This window comes from Phyllobates terribilis, unplaced genomic scaffold (genome assembly GCF_046119375.1).
Source record: "Phyllobates terribilis strain yellow unplaced genomic scaffold, ASM4611937v1 Scaffold_40__1_contigs__length_11209783, whole genome shotgun sequence".
NCBI lineage: Eukaryota > Metazoa > Chordata > Amphibia > Anura > Dendrobatidae > Phyllobates > Phyllobates terribilis.
The window spans coordinates 8710029-8736303 of record NW_027362800.1 but is presented as its reverse complement, the minus strand read 5'-3'; the positions used below and the strand labels follow the sequence as shown (position 1 = coordinate 8736303).

The window sequence follows — 26275 nt, the reverse complement described above, 5'->3', positions numbered from 1 at the left end:
GGAAACCAATTCTGGTTATCGCTTCTCGGCCTTTTGGCTAAGATCAAGTGTAGTATCTGTTCTTATCAGTTTAATATCTGATACGTCCCCTATCTGGGGACCATATATTAAATGGATTTTTAGAACAGGGAGATGGAAAAAGAGCTTGCTCTGTCCACTCCACGCATTGACCTGGTATTGCAGTATCTCCAGGACCGGTGCACCCCTTCTTTAATGCAGTTTCTAAAATCAGAAAGAATTGAATTCAATGCTTTTTGTTCATTTTGCTTGTTTGTCGGATTTTGGGATGGACTCTTTGGCTTTGCTTTTCTTCTCCTCATTGGATTTTTCATGTTAAAAGTTGCAGAAGCCAGATGACAGGCTCATTTTGGTTCAACTTCAGCAACTGTGCATTGCATTGCCATGTAATGTAATGTAATGCAATGCTATCTATCTAGCTCTCGCTCTATACTTCCTTTTGGATAAACAGACATATTAGGCAAGCATTTTGGAGCTTTCACCTAAATAACTACAGGTGGTGAGATAAGCTGCACAATATAATTGACCTTTCAGTATATTGTTGCACACACACCATCTATTTAGCAAATGCCCTTGTTATCAACAGCAGCCTTTTAAACTCACCTGAGCTAACAGGTATGTGAGCTGGTTACTCTGCTGCGCTTAAAATTTCTTTTTTGGTTTGCTACAATGCCTTTTCTGAAACGTTGTCTCCCTCTGCTGGAACACTGACTTCTTTCATTTAATGCCTGCAGACTATAAAAGAGAAACCAACCCAAAAAGTTTGGTTGATTAGTCTGTGGCATTCTTTTAAACTGTTGCTTATGGCGGTCTCTGTGAGCTTCTCAGTGACATTCAGCCATCCAGGTATCCCGCCTGCAGTAGACGGAATGTGGCAATGGAACGCTGGCTGCGCGTGTCATAATAGGCTCTGAGCCTTTATATACCTGCGCACAGCAGCAGCCACCTTCAGTCTGCTGCTGGACAGCCAGCAGCAGCAGCAGCAGGAGAGGTAATTAATCAGCAACCCTCCTGCTAAGGGTAGACAGCTGCTCGTTCCACCCCCCCCCCCGCCTTAATTGGTTCTCCTCCCTTCCAACGGTGTTGAGGCGGGTGGGAACAGCCGGGGGTTGAGGGTACTGTGCTAAAAGAGGTGGAGTTATGCAGATCTAAAACGCGTGGATTGCAGCAGCAGCAAGCCGAAAAGTGCAGGCATGTGAGGGATCTAGAGGTTGACAGCATGTCTTCTTAACGGGAGTCCAGGTGGCCATCTCCACAAATGGACTTTTCAGAATCCTTGGGTGGCACCGTAGTCGGAAACCAATTCTGGTTATCGCTTCTCGGCCTTTTGGCTAAGATCAAGTGTAGTATCTGTTCTTATCAGTTTAATATCTGATACGTCCCCTATCTGGGGACCATATATTAAATGGATTTTTAGAACAGGGAGATGGAAAAAGAGCTTGCTCTGTCCACTCCACGCATTGACCTGGTATTGCAGTATCTCCAGGACCGGTGCACCCCTTCTTTAATGCAGTTTCTAAAATCAGAAAGAATTGAATTCAATGCTTTTTGTTCATTTTGCTTGTTTGTCGGATTTTGGGATGGACTCTTTGGCTTTGCTTTTCATCTCCTCATTGGATTTTTCATGTTAAAAGTTGCAGAAGCCAGATGACAAGCTCATTTTGGTTCAACTTCAGCAACTGTGCATTGCATTGCCATGTAATGTAATGTAATGCAATGCTATCTATCTAGCTCTCCCTCTATACTTCCTTTTGGATAAACAGACATATTAGGCAAGCATTTTGGAGCTTTCACCTAAATAACTACAGGTGGTGAGATAAGCTGCACAATATAATTGACCTTTCAGTATATTGTTGCACACACACCATCTATTTAGCAAATGCCCTTGTTATCAACAGCAGCCTTTTAAACTCACCTGAGCTAACAGGTATGTGAGCTGGTTACTCTGCTGCGCTTAAAATTTCTTTTTTGGTTTGCTACAATGCCTTTTCTGAAACGTTGTCTCCCTCTGCTGGAACACTGACTTCTTTCATTTAATGCCTGCAGACTATAAAAGAGAAACCAACCCAAAAAGTTTGGTTGATTAGTCTGTGGCATTCTTTTAAACTGTTGCTTATGGCGGTCTCTGTGAGCTTCTCAGTGACATTCAGCCATCCAGGTATCCCGCCTGCAGTAGACGGAATGTGGCAATGGAACGCTGGCTGCGCGTGTCATAATAGGCTCTGAGCCTTTATATACCTGCGCACAGCAGCAGCCACCTTCAGTCTGCTGCTGGACAGCCAGCAGCAGCAGCAGCAGGAGAGGTAATTAATCAGCAACCCTCCTGCTAAGGGTAGACAGCTGCTCGTTCCACCCCCCCCCGCCTTAATTGGTTCTCCTCCCTTCCAACGGTGTTGAGGCGGGTGGGAACAGCCGGGGGTTGAGGGTACTGTGCTAAAAGAGGTGGAGTTATGCAGATCTAAAACGCGTGGATTGCAGCAGCAGCAAGCCGAAAAGTGCAGGCATGTGAGGGATCTAGAGGTTGACAGCATGTCTTCTTAACGGGAGTCCAGGTGGCCATCTCCACAAATGGACTTTTCAGAATCCTTGGGTGGCACCGTAGTCGGAAACCAATTCTGGTTATCGCTTCTCGGCCTTTTGGCTAAGATCAAGTGTAGTATCTGTTCTTATCAGTTTAATATCTGATACGTCCCCTATCTGGGGACCATATATTAAATGGATTTTTAGAACAGGGAGATGGAAAAAGAGCTTGCTCTGTCCACTCCACGCATTGACCTGGTATTGCAGTATCTCCAGGACCGGTGCACCCCTTCTTTAATGCAGTTTCTAAAATCAGAAAGAATTGAATTCAATGCTTTTTGTTCATTTTGCTTGTTTGTCGGATTTTGGGATGGACTCTTTGGCTTTGCTTTTCTTCTCCTCATTGGATTTTTCATGTTAAAAGTTGCAGAAGCCAGATGACAAGCTCATTTTGGTTCAACTTCAGCAACTGTGCATTGCATTGCCATGTAATGTAATGTAATGCAATGCTATCTATCTAGCTCTCCCTCTATACTTCCTTTTGGATAAACAGACATATTAGGCAAGCATTTTGGAGCTTTCACCTAAATAACTACAGGTGGTGAGATAAGCTGCACAATATAATTGACCTTTCAGTATATTGTTGCACACACACCATCTATTTAGCAAATGCCCTTGTTATCAACAGCAGCCTTTTAAACTCACCTGAGCTAACAGGTATGTGAGCTGGTTACTCTGCTGCGCTTAAAATTTCTTTTTTGGTTTGCTACAATGCCTTTTCTGAAACGTTGTCTCCCTCTGCTGGAACACTGACTTCTTTCATTTAATGCCTGCAGACTATAAAAGAGAAACCAACCCAAAAAGTTTGGTTGATTAGTCTGTGGCATTCTTTTAAACTGTTGCTTATGGCGGTCTCTGTGAGCTTCTCAGTGACATTCAGCCATCCAGGTATCCCGCCTGCAGTAGACGGAATGTGGCAATGGAACGCTGGCTGCGCGTGTCATAATAGGCTCTGAGCCTTTATATACCTGCGCACAGCAGCAGCCACCTTCAGTCTGCTGCTGGACAGCCAGCAGCAGCAGCAGCAGGAGAGGTAATTAATCAGCAACCCTCCTGCTAAGGGTAGACAGCTGCTCGTTCCACCCCCCCCCCCCCGCCTTAATTGGTTCTCCTCCCTTCCAACGGTGTTGAGGCGGGTGGGAACAGCTGGGGGTTGAGGGTACTGTGCTAAAAGAGGTGGAGTTATGCAGATCTAAAACGCGTGGATTGCAGCAGCAGCAAGCCGAAAAGTGCAGGCATGTGAGGGATCTAGAGGTTGACAGCATGTCTTCTTAACGGGAGTCCAGGTGGCCATCTCCACAAATGGACTTTTCAGAATCCTTGGGTGGCACCGTAGTCGGAAACCAATTCTGGTTATCGCTTCTCGGCCTTTTGGCTAAGATCAAGTGTAGTATCTGTTCTTATCAGTTTAATATCTGATACGTCCCCTATCTGGGGACCATATATTAAATGGATTTTTAGAACAGGGAGATGGAAAAAGAGCTTGCTCTGTCCACTCCACGCATTGACCTGGTATTGCAGTATCTCCAGGACCGGTGCACCCCTTCTTTAATGCAGTTTCTAAAATCAGAAAGAATTGAATTCAATGCTTTTTGTTCATTTTGCTTGTTTGTCGGATTTTGGGATGGACTCTTTGGCTTTGCTTTTCTTCTCCTCATTGGATTTTTCATGTTAAAAGTTGCAGAAGCCAGATGACAAGCTCATTTTGGTTCAACTTCAGCAACTGTGCATTGCATTGCCATGTAATGTAATGTAATGCAATGCTATCTATCTAGCTCTCCCTCTATACTTCCTTTTGGATAAACAGACATATTAGGCAAGCATTTTGGAGCTTTCACCTAAATAACTACAGGTGGTGAGATAAGCTGCACAATATAATTGACCTTTCAGTATATTGTTGCACACACACCATCTATTTAGCAAATGCCCTTGTTATCAACAGCAGCCTTTTAAACTCACCTGAGCTAACAGGTATGTGAGCTGGTTACTCTGCTGCGCTTAAAATTTCTTTTTTGGTTTGCTACAATGCCTTTTCTGAAACGTTGTCTCCCTCTGCTGGAACACTGACTTCTTTCATTTAATGCCTGCAGACTATAAAAGAGAAACCAACCCAAAAAGTTTGGTTGATTAGTCTGTGGCATTCTTTTAAACTGTTGCGTATGGCGGTCTCTGTGAGCTTCTCAGTGACATTCAGCCATCCAGGTATCCCGCCTGCAGTAGACGGAATGTGGCAATGGAACGCTGGCTGCGCGTGTCATAATAGGCTCTGAGCCTTTATATACCTGCGCACAGCAGCAGCCACCTTCAGTCTGCTGCTGGACAGCCAGCAGCAGGAGAGGTAATTAATCAGCAACCCTCCTGCTAAGGGTAGACAGCTGCTCGTTCCACCCCCCCCCCGCCTTAATTGGTTCTCCTCCCTTCCAATGGTGTTGAGGCGGGTGGGAACAGCCGGGGGTTGAGGGTACTGTGCTAAAAGAGGTGGAGTTATGCAGATCTAAAACGCGTGGATTGCAGCAGCAGCAAGCCGAAAAGTGCAGGCATGTGAGGGATCTAGAGGTTGACAGCATGTCTTCTTAACGGGAGTCCAGGTGGCCATCTCCACAAATGGACTTTTCAGAATCCTTGGGTGGCACCGTAGTCGGAAACCAATTCTGGTTATCGCTTCTCGGCCTTTTGGCTAAGATCAAGTGTAGTATCTGTTCTTATCAGTTTAATATCTGATACGTCCCCTATCTGGGGACCATATATTAAATGGATTTTTAGAACAGGGAGATGGAAAAAGAGCTTGCTCTGTCCACTCCACGCATTGACCTGGTATTGCAGTATCTCCAGGACCGGTGCACCCCTTCTTTAATGCAGTTTCTAAAATCAGAAAGAATTGAATTCAATGCTTTTTGTTCATTTTGCTTGTTTGTCGGATTTTGGGATGGACTCTTTGGCTTTGCTTTTCTTCTCCTCATTGGATTTTTCATGTTAAAAGTTGCAGAAGCCAGATGACAAGCTCATTTTGGTTCAACTTCAGCAACTGTGCATTGCATTGCCATGTAATGTAATGTAATGCAATGCTATCTATCTAGCTCTCCCTCTATACTTCCTTTTGGATAAACAGACATATTAGGCAAGCATTTTGGAGCTTTCACCTAAATAACTACAGGTGGTGAGATAAGCTGCACAATATAATTGACCTTTCAGTATATTGTTGCACACACACCATCTATTTAGCAAATGCCCTTGTTATCAACAGCAGCCTTTTAAACTCACCTGAGCTAACAGGTATGTGAGCTGGTTACTCTGCTGCGCTTAAAATTTCTTTTTTGGTTTGCTACAATGCCTTTTCTGAAACGTTGTCTCCCTCTGCTGGAACACTGACTTCTTTCATTTAATGCCTGCAGACTATAAAAGAGAAACCAACCCAAAAAGTTTGGTTGATTAGTCTGTGGCATTCTTTTAAACTGTTGCGTATGGCGGTCTCTGTGAGCTTCTCAGTGACATTCAGCCATCCAGGTATCCCGTCTGCAGTAGACGGAATGTGGCAATGGAACGCTGGCTGCGCGTGTCATAATAGGCTCTGAGCCTTTATATACCTGCGCACAGCAGCAGCCACCTTCAGTCTGCTGCTGGACAGCCAGCAGCAGCAGCAGCAGGAGAGGTAATTAATCAGCAACCCTCCTGCTAAGGGTAGACAGCTGCTCGTTCCACCCCCCCCCGCCTTAATTGGTTCTCCTCCCTTCCAACGGTGTTGAGGCGGGTGGGAACAGCCGGGGGTTGAGGGTACTGTGCTAAAAGAGGTGAAGTTATGCAGATCTAAAACGCGTGGATTGCAGCAGCAGCAAGCCGAAAAGTGCAGGCATGTGAGGGATCTAGAGGTTGACAGCATGTCTTCTTAACGGGAGTCCAGGTGGCCATCTCCACAAATGGACTTTTCAGAATCCTTGGGTGGCACCGTAGTCGGAAACCAATTCTGGTTATCGCTTCTCGGCCTTTTGGCTAAGATCAAGTGTAGTATCTGTTCTTATCAGTTTAATATCTGATACGTCCCCTATCTGGGGACCATATATTAAATGGATTTTTAGAACAGGGAGATGGAAAAAGAGCTTGCTCTGTCCACTCCACGCATTGACCTGGTATTGCAGTATCTCCAGGACCGGTGCACCCCTTCTTTAATGCAGTTTCTAAAATCAGAAAGAATTGAATTCAATGCTTTTTGTTCATTTTGCTTGTTTGTCGGATTTTGGGATGGACTCTTTGGCTTTGCTTTTCTTCTCCTCATTGGATTTTTCATGTTAAAAGTTGCAGAAGCCAGATGACAAGCTCATTTTGGTTCAACTTCAGCAACTGTGCATTGCATTGCCATGTAATGTAATGTAATGCAATGCTATCTATCTAGCTCTCCCTCTATACTTCCTTTTGGATAAACAGACATATTAGGCAAGCATTTTGGAGCTTTCACCTAAATAACTACAGGTGGTGAGATAAGCTGCACAATATAATTGACCTTTCAGTATATTGTTGCACACACACCATCTATTTAGCAAATGCCCTTGTTATCAACAGCAGCCTTTTAAACTCACCTGAGCTAACAGGTATGTGAGCTGGTTACTCTGCTGCGCTTAAAATTTCTTTTTTGGTTTGCTACAATGCCTTTTCTGAAACGTTGTCTCCCTCTGCTGGAACACTGACTTCTTTCATTTAATGCCTGCAGACTATAAAAGAGAAACCAACCCAAAAAGTTTGGTTGATTAGTCTGTGGCATTCTTTTAAACTGTTGCTTATGGCGGTCTCTGTGAGCTTCTCAGTGACATTCAGCCATCCAGGTATCCCGCCTGCAGTAGACGGAATGTGGCAATGGAACGCTGGCTGCGCGTGTCATAATAGGCTCTGAGCCTTTATATACCTGCGCACAGCAGCAGCCACCTTCAGTCTGCTGCTGGACAGCCAGCAGCAGCAGCAGCAGGAGAGGTAATTAATCAGCAACCCTCCTGCTAAGGGTAGACAGCTGCTCGTTCCACCCCCCCCCCCCCGCCTTAATTGGTTCTCCTCCCTTCCAACGGTGTTGAGGTGGGTGGGAACAGCCGGGGGTTGAGGGTACTGTGCTAAAAGAGGTGGAGTTATGCAGATCTAAAACGCGTGGATTGCAGCAGCAGCAAGCCGAAAAGTGCAGGCATGTGAGGGATCTAGAGGTTGACAGCATGTCTTCTTAACGGGAGTCCAGGTGGCCATCTCCACAAATGGACTTTTCAGAATCCTTGGGTGGCACCGTAGTCGGAAACCAATTCTGGTTATCGCTTCTCGGCCTTTTGGCTAAGATCAAGTGTAGTATCTGTTCTTATCAGTTTAATATCTGATACGTCCCCTATCTGGGGACCATATATTAAATGGATTTTTAGAACAGGGAGATGGAAAAAGAGCTTGCTCTGTCCACTCCACGCATTGACCTGGTATTGCAGTATCTCCAGGACCGGTGCACCCCTTCTTTAATGCAGTTTCTAAAATCAGAAAGAATTGAATTCAATGCTTTTTGTTCATTTTGCTTGTTTGTCGGATTTTGGGATGGACTCTTTGGCTTTGCTTTTCTTCTCCTCATTGGATTTTTCATGTTAAAAGTTGCAGAAGCCAGATGACAAGCTCATTTTGGTTCAACTTCAGCAACTGTGCATTGCATTGCCATGTAATGTAATGTAATGCAATGCTATCTATCTAGCTCTCCCTCTATACTTCCTTTTGGATAAACAGACATATTAGGCAAGCATTTTGGAGCTTTCACCTAAATAACTACAGGTGGTGAGATAAGCTGCACAATATAATTGACCTTTCAGTATATTGTTGCACACACACCATCTATTTAGCAAATGCCCTTGTTATCAACAGCAGCCTTTTAAACTCACCTGAGCTAACAGGTATGTGAGCTGGTTACTCTGCTGCGCTTAAAATTTCTTTTTTGGTTTGCTACAATGCCTTTTCTGAAACGTTGTCTCCCTCTGCTGGAACACTGACTTCTTTCATTTAATGCCTGCAGACTATAAAAGAGAAACCAACCCAAAAAGTTTGGTTGATTAGTCTGTGGCATTCTTTTAAACTGTTGCTTATGGCGGTCTCTGTGAGCTTCTCAGTGACATTCAGCCATCCAGGTATCCCGCCTGCAGTAGACGGAATGTGGCAATGGAACGCTGGCTGCGCGTGTCATAATAGGCTCTGAGCCTTTATATACCTGCGCACAGCAGCAGCCACCTTCAGTCTGCTGCTGGACAGCCAGCAGCAGCAGCAGCAGGAGAGGTAATTAATCAGCAACCCTCCTGCTAAGGGTAGACAGCTGCTCGTTCCACCCCCCCCCCCGCCTTAATTGGTTCTCCTCCCTTCCAACGGTGTTGAGGCGGGTGGGAACAGCCGGGGGTTGAGGGTACTGTGCTAAAAGAGGTGGAGTTATGCAGATCTAAAACGCGTGGATTGCAGCAGCAGCAAGCCGAAAAGTGCAGGCATGTGAGGGATCTAGAGGTTGACAGCATGTCTTCTTAACGGGAGTCCAGGTGGCCATCTCCACAAATGGACTTTTCAGAATCCTTGGGTGGCACCGTAGTCGGAAACCAATTCTGGTTATCGCTTCTCGGCCTTTTGGCTAAGATCAAGTGTAGTATCTGTTCTTATCAGTTTAATATCTGATACGTCCCCTATCTGGGGACCATATATTAAATGGATTTTTAGAACAGGGAGATGGAAAAAGAGCTTGCTCTGTCCACTCCACGCATTGACCTGGTATTGCAGTATCTCCAGGACCGGTGCACCCCTTCTTTAATGCAGTTTCTAAAATCAGAAAGAATTGAATTCAATGCTTTTTGTTCATTTTGCTTGTTTGTCGGATTTTGGGATGGACTCTTTGGCTTTGCTTTTCTTCTCCTCATTGGATTTTTCATGTTAAAAGTTGCAGAAGCCAGATGACAAGCTCATTTTGGTTCAACTTCAGCAACTGTGCATTGCATTGCCATGTAATGTAATGTAATGCAATGCTATCTATCTAGCTCTCCCTCTATACTTCCTTTTGGATAAACAGACATATTAGGCAAGCATTTTGGAGCTTTCACCTAAATAACTACAGGTGGTGAGATAAGCTGCACAATATAATTGACCTTTCAGTATATTGTTGCACACACACCATCTATTTAGCAAATGCCCTTGTTATCAACAGCAGCCTTTTAAACTCACCTGAGCTAACAGGTATGTGAGCTGGTTACTCTGCTGCGCTTAAAATTTCTTTTTTGGTTTGCTACAATGCCTTTTCTGAAACGTTGTCTCCCTCTGCTGGAACACTGACTTCTTTCATTTAATGCCTGCAGACTATAAAAGAGAAACCAACCCAAAAAGTTTGGTTGATTAGTCTGTGGCATTCTTTTAAACTGTTGCTTATGGCGGTCTCTGTGAGCTTCTCAGTGACATTCAGCCATCCAGGTATCCCGCCTGCAGTAGACGGAATGTGGCAATGGAACGCTGGCTGCGCGTGTCATAATAGGCTCTGAGCCTTTATATACCTGCGCACAGCAGCAGCCACCTTCAGTCTGCTGCTGGACAGCCAGCAGCAGCAGCAGCAGGAGAGGTAATTAATCAGCAACCCTCCTGCTAAGGGTAGACAGCTGCTCGTTCCACCCCCCCCCCCGCCTTAATTGGTTCTCCTCCCTTCCAACGGTGTTGAGGCGGGTGGGAACAGCCGGGGGTTGAGGGTACTGTGCTAAAAGAGGTGGAGTTATGCAAATCTAAAACGCGTGGATTGCAGCAGCAGCAAGCCGAAAAGTGCAGGCATGTGAGGGATCTAGAGGTTGACAGCATGTCTTCTTAACGGGAGTCCAGGTGGCCATCTCCACAAATGGACTTTTCAGAATCCTTGGGTGGCACCGTAGTCGGAAACCAATTCTGGTTATCGCTTCTCGGCCTTTTGGCTAAGATCAAGTGTAGTATCTGTTCTTATCAGTTTAATATCTAATACGTCCCCTATCTGGGGACCATATATTAAATGGATTTTTAGAACAGGGAGATGGAAAAAGAGCTTGCTCTGTCCACTCCACGCATTGACCTGGTATTGCAGTATCTCCAGGACCGGTGCACCCCTTCTTTAATGCAGTTTCTAAAATCAGAAAGAATTGAATTCAATGCTTTTTGTTCATTTTGCTTGTTTGTCGGATTTTGGGATGGACTCTTTGGCTTTGCTTTTCTTCTCCTCATTGGATTTTTCATGTTAAAAGTTGCAGAAGCCAGATGACAAGCTCATTTTGGTTCAACTTCAGCAACTGTGCATTGCATTGCCATGTAATGTAATGTAATGCAATGCTATCTATCTAGCTCTCCCTCTATACTTCCTTTTGGATAAACAGACATATTAGGCAAGCATTTTGGAGCTTTCACCTAAATAACTACAGGTGGTGAGATAAGCTGCACAATATAATTGACCTTTCAGTATATTGTTGCACACACACCATCTATTTAGCAAATGCCCTTGTTATCAACAGCAGCCTTTTAAACTCACCTGAGCTAACAGGTATGTGAGCTGGTTACTCTGCTGCGCTTAAAATTTCTTTTTTGGTTTGCTACAATGCCTTTTCTGAAACGTTGTCTCCCTCTGCTGGAACACTGACTTCTTTCATTTAATGCCTGCAGACTATAAAAGAGAAACCAACCCAAAAAGTTTGGTTGATTAGTCTGTGGCATTCTTTTAAACTGTTGCTTATGGCGGTCTCTGTGAGCTTCTCAGTGACATTCAGCCGTCCAGGTATCCCGCCTGCAGTAGACGGAATGTGGCAATGGAACGCTGGCTGCGCGTGTCATAATAGGCTCTGAGCCTATATATACCTGCGCACAGCAGCAGCCACCTTCAGTCTGCTGCTGGACAGCCAGCAGCAGCAGCAGCAGGAGAGGTAATTAATCAGCAACCCTCCTGCTAAGGGTAGACAGCTGCTCGTTCCACCCCCCCCCCCCGCCTTAATTGGTTCTCCTCCCTTCCAACGGTGTTGAGGCGGGTGGGAACAGCCGGGGGTTGAGGGTACTGTGCTAAAAGAGGTGGAGTTATGCAGATCTAAAACGCGTGGATTGCAGCAGCAGCAAGCCGAAAAGTGCAGGCATGTGAGGGATCTAGAGGTTGACAGCATGTCTTCTTAACGGGAGTCCAGGTGGCCATCTCCACAAATGGACTTTTCAGAATCCTTGGGTGGCACCGTAGTCGGAAACCAATTCTGGTTATCGCTTCTCGGCCTTTTGGCTAAGATCAAGTGTAGTATCTGTTCTTATCAGTTTAATATCTGATACGTCCCCTATCTGGGGACCATATATTAAATGGATTTTTAGAACAGGGAGATGGAAAAAGAGCTTGCTCTGTCCACTCCACGCATTGACCTGGTATTGCAGTATCTCCAGGACCGGTGCACCCCTTCTTTAATGCAGTTTCTAAAATCAGAAAGAATTGAATTCAATGCTTTTTGTTCATTTTGCTTGTTTGTCGGATTTTGGGATGGACTCTTTGGCTTTGCTTTTCTTCTCCTCATTGGATTTTTCATGTTAAAAGTTGCAGAAGCCAGATGACAAGCTCATTTTGGTTCAACTTCAGCAACTGTGCATTGCATTGCCATGTAATGTAATGTAATGCAATGCTATCTATCTAGCTCTCCCTCTATACTTCCTTTTGGATAAACAGACATATTAGGCAAGCATTTTGGAGCTTTCACCTAAATAACTACAGGTGGTGAGATAAGCTGCACAATATAATTGACCTTTCAGTATATTGTTGCACACACACCATCTATTTAGCAAATGCCCTTGTTATCAACAGCAGCCTTTTAAACTCACCTGAGCTAACAGGTATGTGAGCTGGTTACTCTGCTGCGCTTAAAATTTCTTTTTTGGTTTGCTACAATGCCTTTTCTGAAACGTTGTCTCCCTCTGCTGGAACACTGACTTCTTTCATTTAATGCCTGCAGACTATAAAAGAGAAACCAACCCAAAAAGTTTGGTTGATTAGTCTGTGGCATTCTTTTAAACTGTTGCTTATGGCGGTCTCTGTGAGCTTCTCAGTGACATTCAGCCGTCCAGGTATCCCGCCTGCAGTAGACGGAATGTGGCAATGGAACGCTGGCTGCGCGTGTCATAATAGGCTCTGAGCCTATATATACCTGCGCACAGCAGCAGCCACCTTCAGTCTGCTGCTGGACAGCCAGCAGCAGCAGCAGCAGGAGAGGTAATTAATCAGCAACCCTCCTGCTAAGGGTAGACAGCTGCTCGTTCCACCCCCCCCCCCCCCGCCTTAATTGGTTCTCCTCCCTTCCAACGGTGTTGAGGCGGGTGGGAACAGCCGGGGGTTGAGGGTACTGTGCTAAAAGAGGTGGAGTTATGCAGATCTAAAACGCGTGGATTGCAGCAGCAGCAAGCCGAAAAGTGCAGGCATGTGAGGGATCTAGAGGTTGACAGCATGTCTTCTTAACGGGAGTCCAGGTGGCCATCTCCACAAATGGACTTTTCAGAATCCTTGGGTGGCACCGTAGTCGGAAACCAATTCTGGTTATCGCTTCTCGGCCTTTTGGCTAAGATCAAGTGTAGTATCTGTTCTTATCAGTTTAATATCTGATACGTCCCCTATCTGGGGACCATATATTAAATGGATTTTTAGAACAGGGAGATGGAAAAAGAGCTTGCTCTGTCCACTCCACGCATTGACCTGGTATTGCAGTATCTCCAGGACCGGTGCACCCCTTCTTTAATGCAGTTTCTAAAATCAGAAAGAATTGAATTCAATGCTTTTTGTTCATTTTGCTTGTTTGTCGGATTTTGGGATGGACTCTTTGGCTTTGCTTTTCTTCTCCTCATTGGATTTTTCATGTTAAAAGTTGCAGAAGCCAGATGACAAGCTCATTTTGGTTCAACTTCAGCAACTGTGCATTGCATTGCCATGTAATGTAATGTAATGCAATGCTATCTATCTAGCTCTCCCTCTATACTTCCTTTTGGATAAACAGACATATTAGGCAAGCATTTTGGAGCTTTCACCTAAATAACTACAGGTGGTGAGATAAGCTGCACAATATAATTGACCTTTCAGTATATTGTTGCACACACACCATCTATTTAGCAAATGCCCTTGTTATCAACAGCAGCCTTTTAAACTCACCTGAGCTAACAGGTATGTGAGCTGGTTACTCTGCTGCGCTTAAAATTTCTTTTTTGGTTTGCTACAATGCCTTTTCTGAAACGTTGTCTCCCTCTGCTGGAACACTGACTTCTTTCATTTAATGCCTGCAGACTATAAAAGAGAAACCAACCCAAAAAGTTTGGTTGATTAGTCTGTGGCATTCTTTTAAACTGTTGCTTATGGCGGTCTCTGTGAGCTTCTCAGTGACATTCAGCCATCCAGGTATCCCGCCTGCAGTAGACGGAATGTGGCAATGGAACGCTGGCTGCGCGTGTCATAATAGGCTCTGAGCCTTTATATACCTGCGCACAGCAGCAGCCACCTTCAGTCTGCTGCTGGACAGCCAGCAGCAGCAGCAGCAGGAGAGGTAATTAATCAGCAACCCTCCTGCTAAGGGTAGACAGCTGCTCGTTCCACCCCCCCCGCCTTAATTGGTTCTCCTCCCTTCCAACGGTGTTGAGGCGGGTGGGAACAGCCGGGGGTTGAGGGTACTGTGCTAAAAGAGGTGGAGTTATGCACATCTAAAACGCGTGGATTGCAGCAGCAGCAAGCCGAAAAGTGCAGGCATGTGAGGGATCTAGAGGTTGACAGCATGTCTTCTTAACGGGAGTCCAGATGGCCATCTCCACAAATGGACTTTTCAGAATCCTTGGGTGGCACCGTAGTCGGAAACCAATTCTGGTTATCGCTTCTCGGCCTTTTGGCTAAGATCAAGTGTAGTATCTGTTCTTATCAGTTTAATATCTGATACGTCCCCTATCTGGGGACCATATATTAAATGGATTTTTAGAACAGGGAGATGGAAAAAGAGCTTGCTCTGTCCACTCCACGCATTGACCTGGTATTGCAGTATCTCCAGGACCGGTGCACCCTTTCTTTAATGCAGTTTCTAAAATCAGAAAGAATTGAATTCAATGCTTTTTGTTCATTTTGCTTGTTTGTCGGATTTTGGGATGGACTCTTTGGCTTTGCTTTTCTTCTCCTCATTGGATTTTTCATGTTAAAAGTTGCAGAAGCCAGATGACAAGTTCATTTTGGTTCAACTTCAGCAACTGTGCATTTCATTGCCATGTAATGTAATGTAATGCAATGCTATCTATCTAGCTCTCCCTCTATACTTCCTTTTGGATAAACAGACATATTAGGCAAGCATTTTGGAGCTTTCACCTAAATAACTACAGGTGGTGAGATAAGCTGCACAATATAATTGACCTTTCAGTATATTGTTGCACACACACCATCTATTTAGCAAATGCCCTTGTTATCAACAGCAGCCTTTTAAACTCACCTGAGCTAACAGGTATGTGAGCTGGTTACTCTGCTGCGCTTAAAATTTCTTTTTTGGTTTGCTACAATGCCTTTTCTGAAACGTTGTCTCCCTCTGCTGGAACACTGACTTCTTTCATTTAATGCCTGCAGACTATAAAAGAGAAACCAACCCAAAAAGTTTGGTTGATTAGTCTGTGGCATTCTTTTAAACTGTTGCTTATGGCGGTCTCTGTGAGCTTCTCAGTGACATTCAGCCATCCAGGTATCCCGCCTGCAGTAGACGGAATGTGGCAATGGAACGCTGGCTGCGCGTGTCATAATAGGCTCTGAGCCTTTATATACCTGCGCACAGCAGCAGCCACCTTCAGTCTGCTGCTGGACAGCCAGCAGCAGCAGCAGCAGGAGAGGTAATTAATCAGCAACCCTCCTGCTAAGGGTAGACAGCTGCTCGTTCCACCCCCCCCCCCGCCTTAATTGGTTCTCCTCCCTTCCAACGGTGTTGAGGCGGGTGGGAACAGCCGGGGGTTGAGGGTACTGTGCTAAAAGAGGTGGAGTTATGCAGATCTAAAACGCGTGGATTGCAGCAGCAGCAAGCCGAAAAGTGCAGGCATGTGAGGGATCTAGAGGTTGACAGCATGTCTTCTTAACGGGAGTCCAGGTGGCCATCTCCACAAATGGACTTTTCAGAATCCTTGGGTGGCACCGTAGTCGGAAACCAATTCTGGTTATCGCTTCTCGGCCTTTTGGCTAAGATCAAGTGTAGTATCTGTTCTTATCAGTTTAATATCTGATACGTCCCCTATCTGGGGACCATATATTAAATGGATTTTTAGAACATGGAGATGGAAAAAGAGCTTGCTCTGTCCACTCCACGCATTGACCTGGTATTGCAGTATCTCCAGGACCGGTGCACCCCTTCTTTAATGCAGTTTCTAAAATCAGAAAGAATTGAATTCAATGCTTTTTGTTCATTTTGCTTGTTTGTCGGATTTTGGGATGGACTCTTTGGCTTTGCTTTTCTTCTCCTCATTGGATTTTTCATGTTAAAAGTTGCAGAAGCCAGATGACAAGCTCATTTTGGTTCAACTTCAGCAACTGTGCATTGCATTGCCATGTAATGTAATGTAATGCAATGCTATCTATCTAGCTCTCCCTCTATACTTCCTTTTGGATAAACAGACATATTAGGCAAGCATTTTGGAGCTTTCACCTAAATAACTACAGGTGGTGAGATAAGCTGCACAATATAATTGACCTTTCAGTATATTGTTGCACACACACCATCTATTTAGCAAATGCCCTTGTTATCAACAGCAGCCTTTTAAACTCACCTGAGCTAACAGGTATGTGAGCTGGTTACTCTGCTGCACTTAAAATTTCTTTTTTGGTTTGCTACAATGCCTTTTCTGAAACGTTGTCTCCCTCTGCTGGAACACTGACTTCTTTCATTTAATGCCTGCAGACTATAAAAGAGAAACCAACCCAAAAAGTTTGGTTGATTAGTCTGTGGCATTCTTTTAAACTGTTGCTTATGGCGGTCTCTGTGAGCTTCTCAGTGACATTCAGCCATCCAGGTATCCCGCCTGCAGTAGACGGAATGTGGCAATGGAACGCTGGCTGCGCGTGTCATAATAGGCTCTGAGCCTTTATATACCTGCGCACAGCAGCAGCCACCTTCAGTCTGCTGCTGGACAGCCAGCAGCAGCAGCAGCAGGAGAGGTAATTAATCAGCAACCCTCCTGCTAAGGGTAGACAGCTGCTCGTTCCACCCCCCCCCCCGCCTTAATTGGTTCTCCTCCCTTCCAACGGTGTTGAGGCGGGTGGGAACAGCCGGGGGTTGAGGGTACTGTGCTAAAAGAGGTGGAGTTATGCAGATCTAAAACGCGTGGATTGCAGCAGCAGCAAGCCGAAAAGTGCAGGCATGTGAGGGATCTAGAGGTTGACAGCATGTCTTCTTAACGGGAGTCCAGGTGGCCATCTCCACAAATGGACTTTTCAGAATCCTTGGGTGGCACCGTAGTCGGAAACCAATTCTGGTTATCGCTTCTCGGCCTTTTGGCTAAGATCAAGTGTAGTATCTTTCGAAAAGGCGGTTTTGGATGTTGGCCGCCCTAGTAGATTGATACATTATGCACACTGGGGTTTAGGCGCTTGTTAGTACGCCAGGTGGCTAATATAGTCATCTGGTGGAAAGCATGGCCCCCCAGGAACGACGCCATTGGGCCGGGGAAGATCGAAAGCCCGAAGTGTGAAGTGCCCCAGGAATGGTGACCCTGGGGTGCCTTAACTCACTGGGATTGGGAACCCCACTTGAGTTTATGGCACATTTGCACAAGCACTTCAAATTTTCTTTCTTCGCACACACCCTTATTCCGGGCCTTCTGGCCTTAGGATGGGGAATTTTTCAATTCCCGGTCGAAGGTCCGGGCAGTATTATACTGTGAAACCTTCACTATTTATTTAATTTCTTTGTCACTGTGTGTCCACTTATTCACGTGTGTCACGTCCTACTAGGATTTTTTCGGGATGCGGTTCCCTTACGGGTTCCTCTCTTGGCAGGTCTAGGGGGGGAGTGTGTGGCCATCAGGTTCCGCTACCCCCTGAACCCCCCTGGCTCTCCTCTTTCGGGAGGAGAGCGTTGTTGGCTCCACTCTTCCGGGAGGGGAGCACAGTCTTTGGCTCCCAGTGCCTTGCTCGGGTGAGAACTCGGGCAGGTGCTGGGGGTAAGATTGGGTCGCCTCTGGCTTCGGCTGGAGGTGGCTTTTTGTCCCTGTTCCTCGCTGTGGCCTTCTGGCTCGGAGGGACGGGGAATGGTTTGGGGGACCCTTCTCCTTTTGGAGAGGGTTTCAAGAAGACCAGCATCCTAGTGCACTTTTTTTGTGGCACTTGTCACTTTTTTAAGCGCACTCGGGTTTTGTACACGAATTCGGGCTTTCGAAAAAAAAAAAAAATCTGTTCTTATCAGTTTAATATCTGATACGTCCCCTATCTGGGGACCATATATTAAATGGATTTTTAGAACAGGGAGATGGAAAAAGAGCTTGCTCTGTCCACTCCACGCATTGACCTGGTATTGCAGTATCTCCAGGACCGGTGCACCCCTTCTTTAATGCAGTTTCTAAAATCAGAAAGAATTGAATTCAATGCTTTTTGTTCATTTTGCTTGTTTGTCGGATTTTGGGATGGACTCTTTGGCTTTGCTTTTCTTCTCCTCATTGGATTTTTCATGTTAAAAGTTGCAGAAGCCAGATGACAAGCTCATTTTGGTTCAACTTCAGCAACTGTGCATTGCATTGCCATGTAATGTAATGTAATGCAATGCTATCTATCTAGCTCTCCCTCTATACTTCCTTTTGGATAAACAGACATATTAGGCAAGCATTTTGGAGCTTTCACCTAAATAACTACAGGTGGTGAGATAAGCTGCACAATATAATTGACCTTTCAGTATATTGTTGCACACACACCATCTATTTAGCAAATGCCCTTGTTATCAACAGCAGCCTTTTAAACTCACCTGAGCTAACAGGTATGTAAGCTGGTTACTCTGCTGCGCTTAAAATTTCTTTTTTGGTTTGCTACAATGCCTTTTCTGAAACGTTGTCTCCCTCTGCTGGAACACTGACTTCTTTCATTTAATGCCTGCAGACTATAAAAGAGAAACCAACCCAAAAAGTTTGGTTGATTAGTCTGTGGCATTCTTTTAAACTGTTGCTTATGGCGGTCTCTGTGAGCTTCTCAGTGACATTCAGCCATCCAGGTATCCCGCCTGCAGTAGACGGAATGTGGCAATGGAACGCTGGCTGCGCGTGTCATAATAGGCTCTGAGCCTTTATATACCTGCGCACAGCAGCAGCCACCTTCAGTCTGCTGCTGGACAGCCAGCAGCAGCAGCAGCAGGAGAGGTAATTAATCAGCAACCCTCCTGCTAAGGGTAGACAGCTGCTCGTTCCACCCCCCCCCCGCCTTAATTGGTTCTCCTCCCTTCCAACGGTGTTGAGGCGGGTGGGAACAGCCGGGGGTTGAGGGTACTGTGCTAAAAGAGGTGGAGTTATGCAGATCTAAAACGCGTGGATTGCAGCAGCAGCAAGCCGAAAAGTGCAGGCATGTGAGGGATCTAGAGGTTGACAGCATGTCTTCTTAACGGGAGTCCAGGTGGCCATCTCCACAAATGGACTTTTCAGAATCCTTGGGTGGCACCGTAGTCGGAAACCAATTCTGGTTATCGCTTCTCGGCCTTTTGGCTAAGATCAAGTGTAGTATCTGTTCTTATCAGTTTAATATCTGATACGTCCCCTATCTGGGGACCATATATTAAATGGATTTTTAGAACAGGGAGATGGAAAAAGAGCTTGCTCTGTCCACTCCACGCATTGACCTGGTATTGCAGTATCTCCAGGACCGGTGCACCCCTTCTTTAATGCAGTTTCTAAAATCAGAAAGAATTGAATTCAATGCTTTTTGTTCATTTTGCTTGTTTGTCGGATTTTGGGATGGACTCTTTGGCTTTGCTTTTCTTCTCCTCATTGGATTTTTCATGTTAAAAGTTGCAGAAGCCAGATGACAAGCTCATTTTGGTTCAACTTAAGCAACTGTGCATTGCATTGCCATGTAAAGTAATGTAATGCAATGCTATCTATCTAGCTCTCCCTCTATACTTCCTTTTGGATAAACAGACATATTAGGCAAGCATTTTGGAGCTTTCACCTAAATAACTACAGGTGGTGAGATAAGCTGCACAATATAATTGACCTTTCAGTATATTGTTGCACACACACCATCTATTTAGCAAATGCCCTTGTTATCAACAGCAGCCTTTTAAACTCACCTGAGCTAACAGGTATGTGAGCTGGTTACTCTGCTGCGCTTAAAATTTCTTTTTTGGTTTGCTACAATGCCTTTTCTGAAACGTTGTCTCCCTCTGCTGGAACACTGACTTCTTTCATTTAATGCCTGCAGACTATAAAAGAGAAACCAACCCAAAAAGTTTGGTTGATTAGTCTGTGGCATTCTTTTAAACTGTTGCTTATGGCGGTCTCTGTGAGCTTCTCAGTGACATTCAGCCATCCAGGTATCCCGCCTGCAGTAGACGGAATGTGGCAATGGAACGCTGGCTGCGCGTGTCATAATAGGCTCTGAGCCTTTATATACCTGCGCACAGCAGCAGCCACCTTCAGTCTGCTGCTGGACAGCCAGCAGCAGCAACAGCAGGAGAGGTAATTAATCAGCAACCCTCCTGCTAAGGGTAGACAGCTGCTCGTTCCACCCCCCCCCACCTTAATTGGTTCTCCTCCCTTCCAACGGTGTTGAGGCAGGTGGGAACAGCCGGGGGTTGAGGGTACTGTGCTAAAAGAGGTGGAGTTATGCAGATCTAAAACGCGTGGATTGCAGCAGCAGCAAGCCGAAAAGTGCAGGCATGTGAGGGATCTAGAGGTTGACAGCATGTCTTCTTAACGGGAGTCCAGGTGGCCATCTCCACAAATGGACTTTTCAGAATCCTTGGGTGGCACCATAGTCGGAAACCAATTCTGGTTATCGCTTCTCGGCCTTTTGGCTAAGATCAAGTGTAGTATCTGTTCTTATCAGTTTAATATCTGATACGTCCCCTATCTGGGGACCATATATTAAATGGATTTTTAGAACAGGGAGATGGAAAAAGAGCTTGCTCTGTCCACTCCACGCATTGACCTGGTATTGCAGTATCTCCAGGACCGGTGCACCCCTTCTTTAATGCAGTTTCTAAAATCAGAAAGAATTGAATTCAATGCTTTTTGTTCATTTTGCTTGTTTGTCGGATTTTGGGATGGACTCTTTGGCTTTGCTTTTCTTCTCCTCATTGGATTTTTCATGTTAAAAGTTGCAGAAGCCAGATGACAAGCTCATTTTGGTTCAACTTCAGCAACTGTGCATTGCATTGCCATGTAATGTAATGTAATGCAATGCTATCTATCTAGCTCTCCCTCTATACTTCCTTTTGGATAAACAGACATATTAGGCAAGCATTTTGGAGCTTTCACCTAAATAACTACAGGTGGTGAGATAAGCTGCACAATATAATTGACCTTTCAGTATATTGTTGCACACACACCATCTATTTAGCAAATGCCCTTGTTATCAACAGCAGCCTTTTAAACTCACCTGAGCTAACAGGTATGTGAGCTGGTTACTCTGCTGCGCTTAAAATTTCTTTTTTGGTTTGCTACAATGCCTTTTCTGAAACGTTGTCTCCCTCTGCTGGAACACTGACTTCTTTCATTTAATGCCTGCAGACTATAAAAGAGAAACCAACCCAAAAAGTTTGGTTGATTAGTCTGTGGCATTCTTTTAAACTGTTGCTTATGGCGGTCTCTGTGAGCTTCTCAGTGACATTCAGCCATCCAGGTATCCCGCCTGCAGTAGACGGAATGTGGCAATGGAACGCTGGCTGCGCGTGTCATAATAGGCTCTGAGCCTTTATATACCTGCGCACAGCAGCAGCCACCTTCAGTCTGCTGCTGGACAGCCAGCAGCAGCAGCAGCAGGAGAGGTAATTAATCAGCAACCCTCCTGCTAAGGGTAGACAGCTGCTCGTTCCACCCCCCCCCCGCCTTAATTGGTTCTCCTCCCTTCCAACGGTGTTGAGGCGGGTGGGAACAGCCGGGGGTTGAGGGTACTGTGCTAAAAGAGGTGGAGTTATGCAGATCTAAAACGCGTGGATTGCAGCAGCAGCAAGCCGAAAAGTGCAGGCATGTGAGGGATCTAGAGGTTGACAGCATGTCTTCTTAACGGGAGTCCAGGTGGCCATCTCCACAAATGGACTTTTCAGAATCCTTGGGTGGCACCGTAGTCGGAAACCAATTCTGGTTATCGCTTCTCGGCCTTTTGGCTAAGATCAAGTGTAGTATCTGTTCTTATCAGTTTAATATCTGATACGTCCCCTATCTGGGGACCATATATTAAATGGATTTTTAGAACAGGGAGATGGAAAAAGAGCTTGCTCTGTCCACTCCACGCATTGACCTGGTATTGCAGTATCTCCAGGACCGGTGCACCCCTTCTTTAATGCAGTTTCTAAAATCAGAAAGAATTGAATTCAATGCTTTTTGTTCATTTTGCTTGTTTGTCGGATTTTGGGATGGACTCTTTGGCTTTGCTTTTCTTCTCCTCATTGGATTTTTCATGTTAAAAGTTGCAGAAGCCAGATGACAAGCTCATTTTGGTTCAACTTCAGCAACTGTGCATTGCATTGCCATGTAATGTAATGTAATGCAATGCTATCTATCTAGCTCTCCCTCTATACTTCCTTTTGGATAAACAGACATATTAGGCAAGCATTTTGGAGCTTTCACCTAAATAACTACAGGTGGTGAGATAAGCTGCACAATATAATTGACCTTTCAGTATATTGTTGCACACACACCATCTATTTAGCAAATGCCCTTGTTATCAACAGCAGCCTTTTAAACTCACCTGAGCTAACAGGTATGTGAGCTGGTTACTCTGCTGCGCTTAAAATTTCTTTTTTGGTTTGCTACAATGCCTTTTCTGAAACGTTGTCTCCCTCTGCTGGAACACTGACTTCTTTCATTTAATGCCTGCAGACTATAAAAGAGAAACCAACCCAAAAAGTTTGGTTGATTAGTCTGTGGCATTCTTTTAAACTGTTGCTTATGGCGGTCTCTGTGAGCTTCTCAGTGACATTCAGCCATCCAGGTATCCCGCCTGCAGTAGACGGAATGTGGCAATGGAACGCTGGCTGCGCGTGTCATAATAGGCTCTGAGCCTTTATATACCTGCGCACAGCAGCAGCCACCTTCAGTCTGCTGCTGGACAGCCAGCAGCAGCAGCAGCAGGAGAGGTAATTAATCAGCAACCCTCCTGCTAAGGGTAGACAGCTGCTCGTTCCACCCCCCCCCCCGCCTTAATTGGTTCTCCTCCCTTCCAACGGTGTTGAGGCGGGTGGGAACAGCCGGGGGTTGAGGGTACTGTGCTAAAAGAGGTGGAGTTATGCAGATCTAAAACGCGTGGATTGCAGCAGCAGCAAGCCGAAAAGTGCAGGCATGTGAGGGATCTAGAGGTTGACAGCATGTCTTCTTAACGGGAGTCCAGGTGGCCATCTCCACAAATGGACTTTTCAGAATCCTTGGGTGGCACCGTAGTCGGAAACCAATTCTGGTTATCGCTTCTCGGCCTTTTGGCTAAGATCAAGTGTAGTATCTGTTCTTATCAGTTTAATATCTGATACGTCCCCTATCTGGGGACCATATATTAAATGGATTTTTAGAACAGGGAGATGGAAAAAGAGCTTGCTCTGTCCAATCCACGCATTGACCTGGTATTGCAGTATCTCCAGGACCGGTGCACCCCTTCTTTAATGCAGTTTCTAAAATCAGAAAGAATTGAATTCAATGCTTTTTGTTCATTTTGCTTGTTTGTCGGATTTTGGGATGGACTCTTTGGCTTTGCTTTTCTTCTCCTCATTGGATTTTTCATGTTAAAAGTTGCAGAAGCCAGATGACAAGCTCATTTTGGTTCAACTTCAGCAACTGTGCATTGCATTGCCATGTAATGTAATGTAATGCAATGCTATCTATCTAGCTCTCCCTCTATACTTCCTTTTGGATAAACAGACATATTAGGCAAGCATTTTGGAGCTTTCACCTAAATAACTACAGGTGGTGAGATAAGCTGCACAATATAATTGACCTTTCAGTATATTGTTGCACACACACCATCTATTTAGCAAATGCCCTTGTTATCAACAGCAGCCTTTTAAACTCACCTGAGCTAACAGGTATGTGAGCTGGTTACTCTGCTGCGCTTAAAATTTCTTTTTTGGTTTGCTACAATGCCTTTTCTGAAACGTTGTCTCCCTCTGCTGGAACACTGACTTCTTTCATTTAATGCCTGCAGACTATAAAAGAGAAACCAACCCAAAAAGTTTGGTTGATTAGTCTGTGGCATTCTTTTAAACTGTTGCTTATGGCGGTCTCTGTGAGCTTCTCAGTGACATTCAGCCATCCAGGTATCCCGCCTGCAGTAGACGGAATGTGGCAATGGAACGCTGGCTGCGCGTGTCATAATAGGCTCTGAGCCTTTATATACCTGCGCACAGCAGCAGCCACCTTCAGTCTGCTGCTGGACAGCCAGCAGCAGCAGCAGCAGGAGAGGTAATTAATCAGCAACCCTCCTGCTAAGGGTAGACAGCTGCTCGTTCCACCCCCCCCCCCGCCTTAATTGGTTCTCCTCCCTTCCAACGGTGTTGAGGCGGGTGGGAACAGCCGGGGGTTGAGGGTACTGTGCTAAAAGAGGTGGAGTTATGCAGATCTAAAACGCGTGGATTGCAGCAGCAGCAAGCCGAAAAGTGCAGGCATGTGAGGGATCTAGAGGTTGACAGCATGTCTTCTTAACGGGAGTCCAGGTGGCCATCTCCACAAATGGACTTTTCAGAATCCTTGGGTGGCACCGTAGTCGGAAACCAATTCTGGTTATCGCTTCTCGGCCTTTTGGCTAAGATCAAGTGTAGTATCTGTTCTTATCAGTTTAATATCTGATAGGTCCCCTATCTGGGGACCATATATTAAATGGATTTTTAGAACAGGGAGATGGAAAAAGAGCTTGCTCTGTCCACTTCACGCATTGACCTGGTATTGCAGTATCTCCAGGACCGGTGCACCCCTTCTTTAATGCAGTTTCTAAAATCAGAAAGAATTGAATTCAATGCTTTTTGTTCATTTTGCTTGTTTGTCGGATTTTGGGATGGACTCTTTGGCTTTGCTTTTCTTCTCCTCATTGGATTTTTCATGTTAAAAGTTGCAGAAGCCAGATGACAAGCTCATTTTGGTTCAACTTCAGCAACTGTGCATTGCATTGCCATGTAATGTAATGTAATGCAATGCTATCTATCTAGCTCTCCCTCTATACTTCCTTTTGGATAAACAGACATATTAGGCAAGCATTTTGGAGCTTTCACCTAAATAACTACAGGTGGTGAGATAAGCTGCACAATATAATTGACCTTTCAGTATATTGTTGCACACACACCATCTATTTAGCAAATGCCCTTGTTATCAACAGCAGCCTTTTAAACTCACCTGAGCTAACAGGTATGTGAGCTTGTTACTCTGCTGCGCTTAAAATTTCTTTTTTGGTTTGCTACAATGCCTTTTCTGAAACGTTGTCTCCCTCTGCTGGAACACTGACTTCTTTCATTTAATGCCTGCAGACTATAAAAGAGAAACCAACCCAAAAAGTTTGGTTGATTAGTCTGTGGCATTCTTTTAAACTGTTGCTTATGGCGGTCTCTGTGAGCTTCTCAGTGACATTCAGCCATCCAGGTATCCCGCCTGCAGTAGACGGAATGTGGCAATGGAACGCTGGCTGCGCGTGTCATAATAGGCTCTGATCCTTTATATACCTGCGCACAGCAGCAGCCACCTTCAGTCTGCTGCTGGACAGCCAGCAGCAGCAGCAGCAGGAGAGGTAATTAATCAGCAACCCTCCTGCTAAGGGTAGACAGCTGCTCGTTCCACCCCCCCCCCGCCTTAATTGATTCTCCTCCCTTCCAACGGTGTTGAGGCGGGTGGGAACAGCCGGGGGTTGAGGGTACTGTGCTAAAAGAGGTGGAGTTATGCAGATCTAAAACGCGTGGATTGCAGCAGCAGCAAGCCGAAAAGTGCAGGCATGTGAGGGATCTAGAGGTTGACAGCATGTCTTCTTAACGGGAGTCGAGGTGGCCATCTCCACAAATGGACTTTTCAGAATCCTTGGGTGGCACCGTAGTCGGAAACCAATTCTGGTTATAGCTTCTCGGCCTTTTGACTAAGATCAAGTGTAGTATCTGTTCTTATCAGTTTAATATCTGATACGTCCCCTATCTGGGGACCATATATTAAATGGATTTTTAGAACAGGGAGATGGAAAAAGAGCTTGCTCTGTCCACTCCACGTATTGACCTGGTATTGCAGTATCTCCAGGACCGGTGCACCCCTTCTTTAATGCAGTTTCTAAAATCAGAAAGAATTGAATTCAATGCTTTTTGTTCATTTTGCTTGTTTGTCGGATTTTGGGATGGACTCTTTGGCTTTGCTTTTCTTCTCCTCATTGGATTTTTCATGTTAAAAGTTGCAGAAGCCAGATGACAAGCTCATTTTGGTTCAACTTCAGCAACTGTGCATTGCATTGCCATGTAATGTAATGTAATGCAATGCTATCTATCTAGCTCTCCCTCTATACTTCCTTTTGGATAAACAGACATATTAGGCAAGCATT

The 26275-nt window shown here is 45.2% G+C and overlaps 20 non-coding genes and 1 pseudogene across 20 annotated transcripts; all 21 read left to right on the top strand.

Moving 5' to 3' along the window:
* The first annotated feature begins 17 nt into the window (after window positions 1-17).
* Window positions 18-208, top strand: LOC141189775 (U2 spliceosomal RNA). The gene has a single exon (XR_012263820.1). It is a non-coding gene; the product is annotated as a U2 spliceosomal RNA (small nuclear RNA).
* Window positions 209-1329: 1121 nt separating this feature from the next.
* Window positions 1330-1520, top strand: LOC141189774 (U2 spliceosomal RNA). Its single transcript, XR_012263819.1, has one exon. It is a non-coding gene; the product is annotated as a U2 spliceosomal RNA (small nuclear RNA).
* Window positions 1521-2639: 1119 nt separating this feature from the next.
* On the top strand, window positions 2640-2830 carry LOC141189773 (U2 spliceosomal RNA). The gene has a single exon (XR_012263818.1). It is a non-coding gene; the product is annotated as a U2 spliceosomal RNA (small nuclear RNA).
* A 1123-nt stretch (window positions 2831-3953) lies between these two features.
* LOC141189772 (U2 spliceosomal RNA) lies at window positions 3954-4144 on the top strand. Its single transcript, XR_012263817.1, has one exon. It is a non-coding gene; the product is annotated as a U2 spliceosomal RNA (small nuclear RNA).
* Window positions 4145-5255: 1111 nt separating this feature from the next.
* Window positions 5256-5446, top strand: LOC141189771 (U2 spliceosomal RNA). Its single transcript, XR_012263816.1, has one exon. It is a non-coding gene; the product is annotated as a U2 spliceosomal RNA (small nuclear RNA).
* Window positions 5447-6565: 1119 nt separating this feature from the next.
* Window positions 6566-6756, top strand: LOC141189770 (U2 spliceosomal RNA). The gene has a single exon (XR_012263815.1). It is a non-coding gene; the product is annotated as a U2 spliceosomal RNA (small nuclear RNA).
* A 1123-nt stretch (window positions 6757-7879) lies between these two features.
* LOC141189769 (U2 spliceosomal RNA) lies at window positions 7880-8070 on the top strand. The gene has a single exon (XR_012263814.1). It is a non-coding gene; the product is annotated as a U2 spliceosomal RNA (small nuclear RNA).
* A 1121-nt stretch (window positions 8071-9191) lies between these two features.
* On the top strand, window positions 9192-9382 carry LOC141189768 (U2 spliceosomal RNA). The gene has a single exon (XR_012263813.1). It is a non-coding gene; the product is annotated as a U2 spliceosomal RNA (small nuclear RNA).
* A 1121-nt stretch (window positions 9383-10503) lies between these two features.
* Window positions 10504-10694, top strand: LOC141185300 (U2 spliceosomal RNA). Its single transcript, XR_012259975.1, has one exon. It is a non-coding gene; the product is annotated as a U2 spliceosomal RNA (small nuclear RNA).
* A 1122-nt stretch (window positions 10695-11816) lies between these two features.
* LOC141189767 (U2 spliceosomal RNA) lies at window positions 11817-12007 on the top strand. The gene has a single exon (XR_012263812.1). It is a non-coding gene; the product is annotated as a U2 spliceosomal RNA (small nuclear RNA).
* Window positions 12008-13131: 1124 nt separating this feature from the next.
* LOC141189764 (U2 spliceosomal RNA) lies at window positions 13132-13322 on the top strand. Its single transcript, XR_012263810.1, has one exon. It is a non-coding gene; the product is annotated as a U2 spliceosomal RNA (small nuclear RNA).
* Window positions 13323-14440: 1118 nt separating this feature from the next.
* On the top strand, window positions 14441-14631 carry LOC141187057 (U2 spliceosomal RNA). Its single transcript, XR_012261278.1, has one exon. It is a non-coding gene; the product is annotated as a U2 spliceosomal RNA (small nuclear RNA).
* Window positions 14632-15752: 1121 nt separating this feature from the next.
* Window positions 15753-15943, top strand: LOC141187401 (U2 spliceosomal RNA). Its single transcript, XR_012261590.1, has one exon. It is a non-coding gene; the product is annotated as a U2 spliceosomal RNA (small nuclear RNA).
* Window positions 15944-17064: 1121 nt separating this feature from the next.
* Window positions 17065-17156, top strand: LOC141186266 (U2 spliceosomal RNA; annotated as a pseudogene).
* Window positions 17157-17945: 789 nt separating this feature from the next.
* On the top strand, window positions 17946-18129 carry LOC141185898 (U2 spliceosomal RNA). The gene has a single exon (XR_012260493.1). It is a non-coding gene; the product is annotated as a U2 spliceosomal RNA (small nuclear RNA).
* A 1120-nt stretch (window positions 18130-19249) lies between these two features.
* On the top strand, window positions 19250-19440 carry LOC141189763 (U2 spliceosomal RNA). Its single transcript, XR_012263809.1, has one exon. It is a non-coding gene; the product is annotated as a U2 spliceosomal RNA (small nuclear RNA).
* Window positions 19441-20559: 1119 nt separating this feature from the next.
* Window positions 20560-20750, top strand: LOC141189762 (U2 spliceosomal RNA). Its single transcript, XR_012263808.1, has one exon. It is a non-coding gene; the product is annotated as a U2 spliceosomal RNA (small nuclear RNA).
* Window positions 20751-21870: 1120 nt separating this feature from the next.
* LOC141189761 (U2 spliceosomal RNA) lies at window positions 21871-22061 on the top strand. Its single transcript, XR_012263807.1, has one exon. It is a non-coding gene; the product is annotated as a U2 spliceosomal RNA (small nuclear RNA).
* A 1121-nt stretch (window positions 22062-23182) lies between these two features.
* Window positions 23183-23373, top strand: LOC141184920 (U2 spliceosomal RNA). The gene has a single exon (XR_012259630.1). It is a non-coding gene; the product is annotated as a U2 spliceosomal RNA (small nuclear RNA).
* A 1121-nt stretch (window positions 23374-24494) lies between these two features.
* LOC141184785 (U2 spliceosomal RNA) lies at window positions 24495-24685 on the top strand. Its single transcript, XR_012259507.1, has one exon. It is a non-coding gene; the product is annotated as a U2 spliceosomal RNA (small nuclear RNA).
* A 1120-nt stretch (window positions 24686-25805) lies between these two features.
* On the top strand, window positions 25806-25996 carry LOC141185525 (U2 spliceosomal RNA). Its single transcript, XR_012260180.1, has one exon. It is a non-coding gene; the product is annotated as a U2 spliceosomal RNA (small nuclear RNA).
* Window positions 25997-26275: the final 279 nt, after the last annotated feature.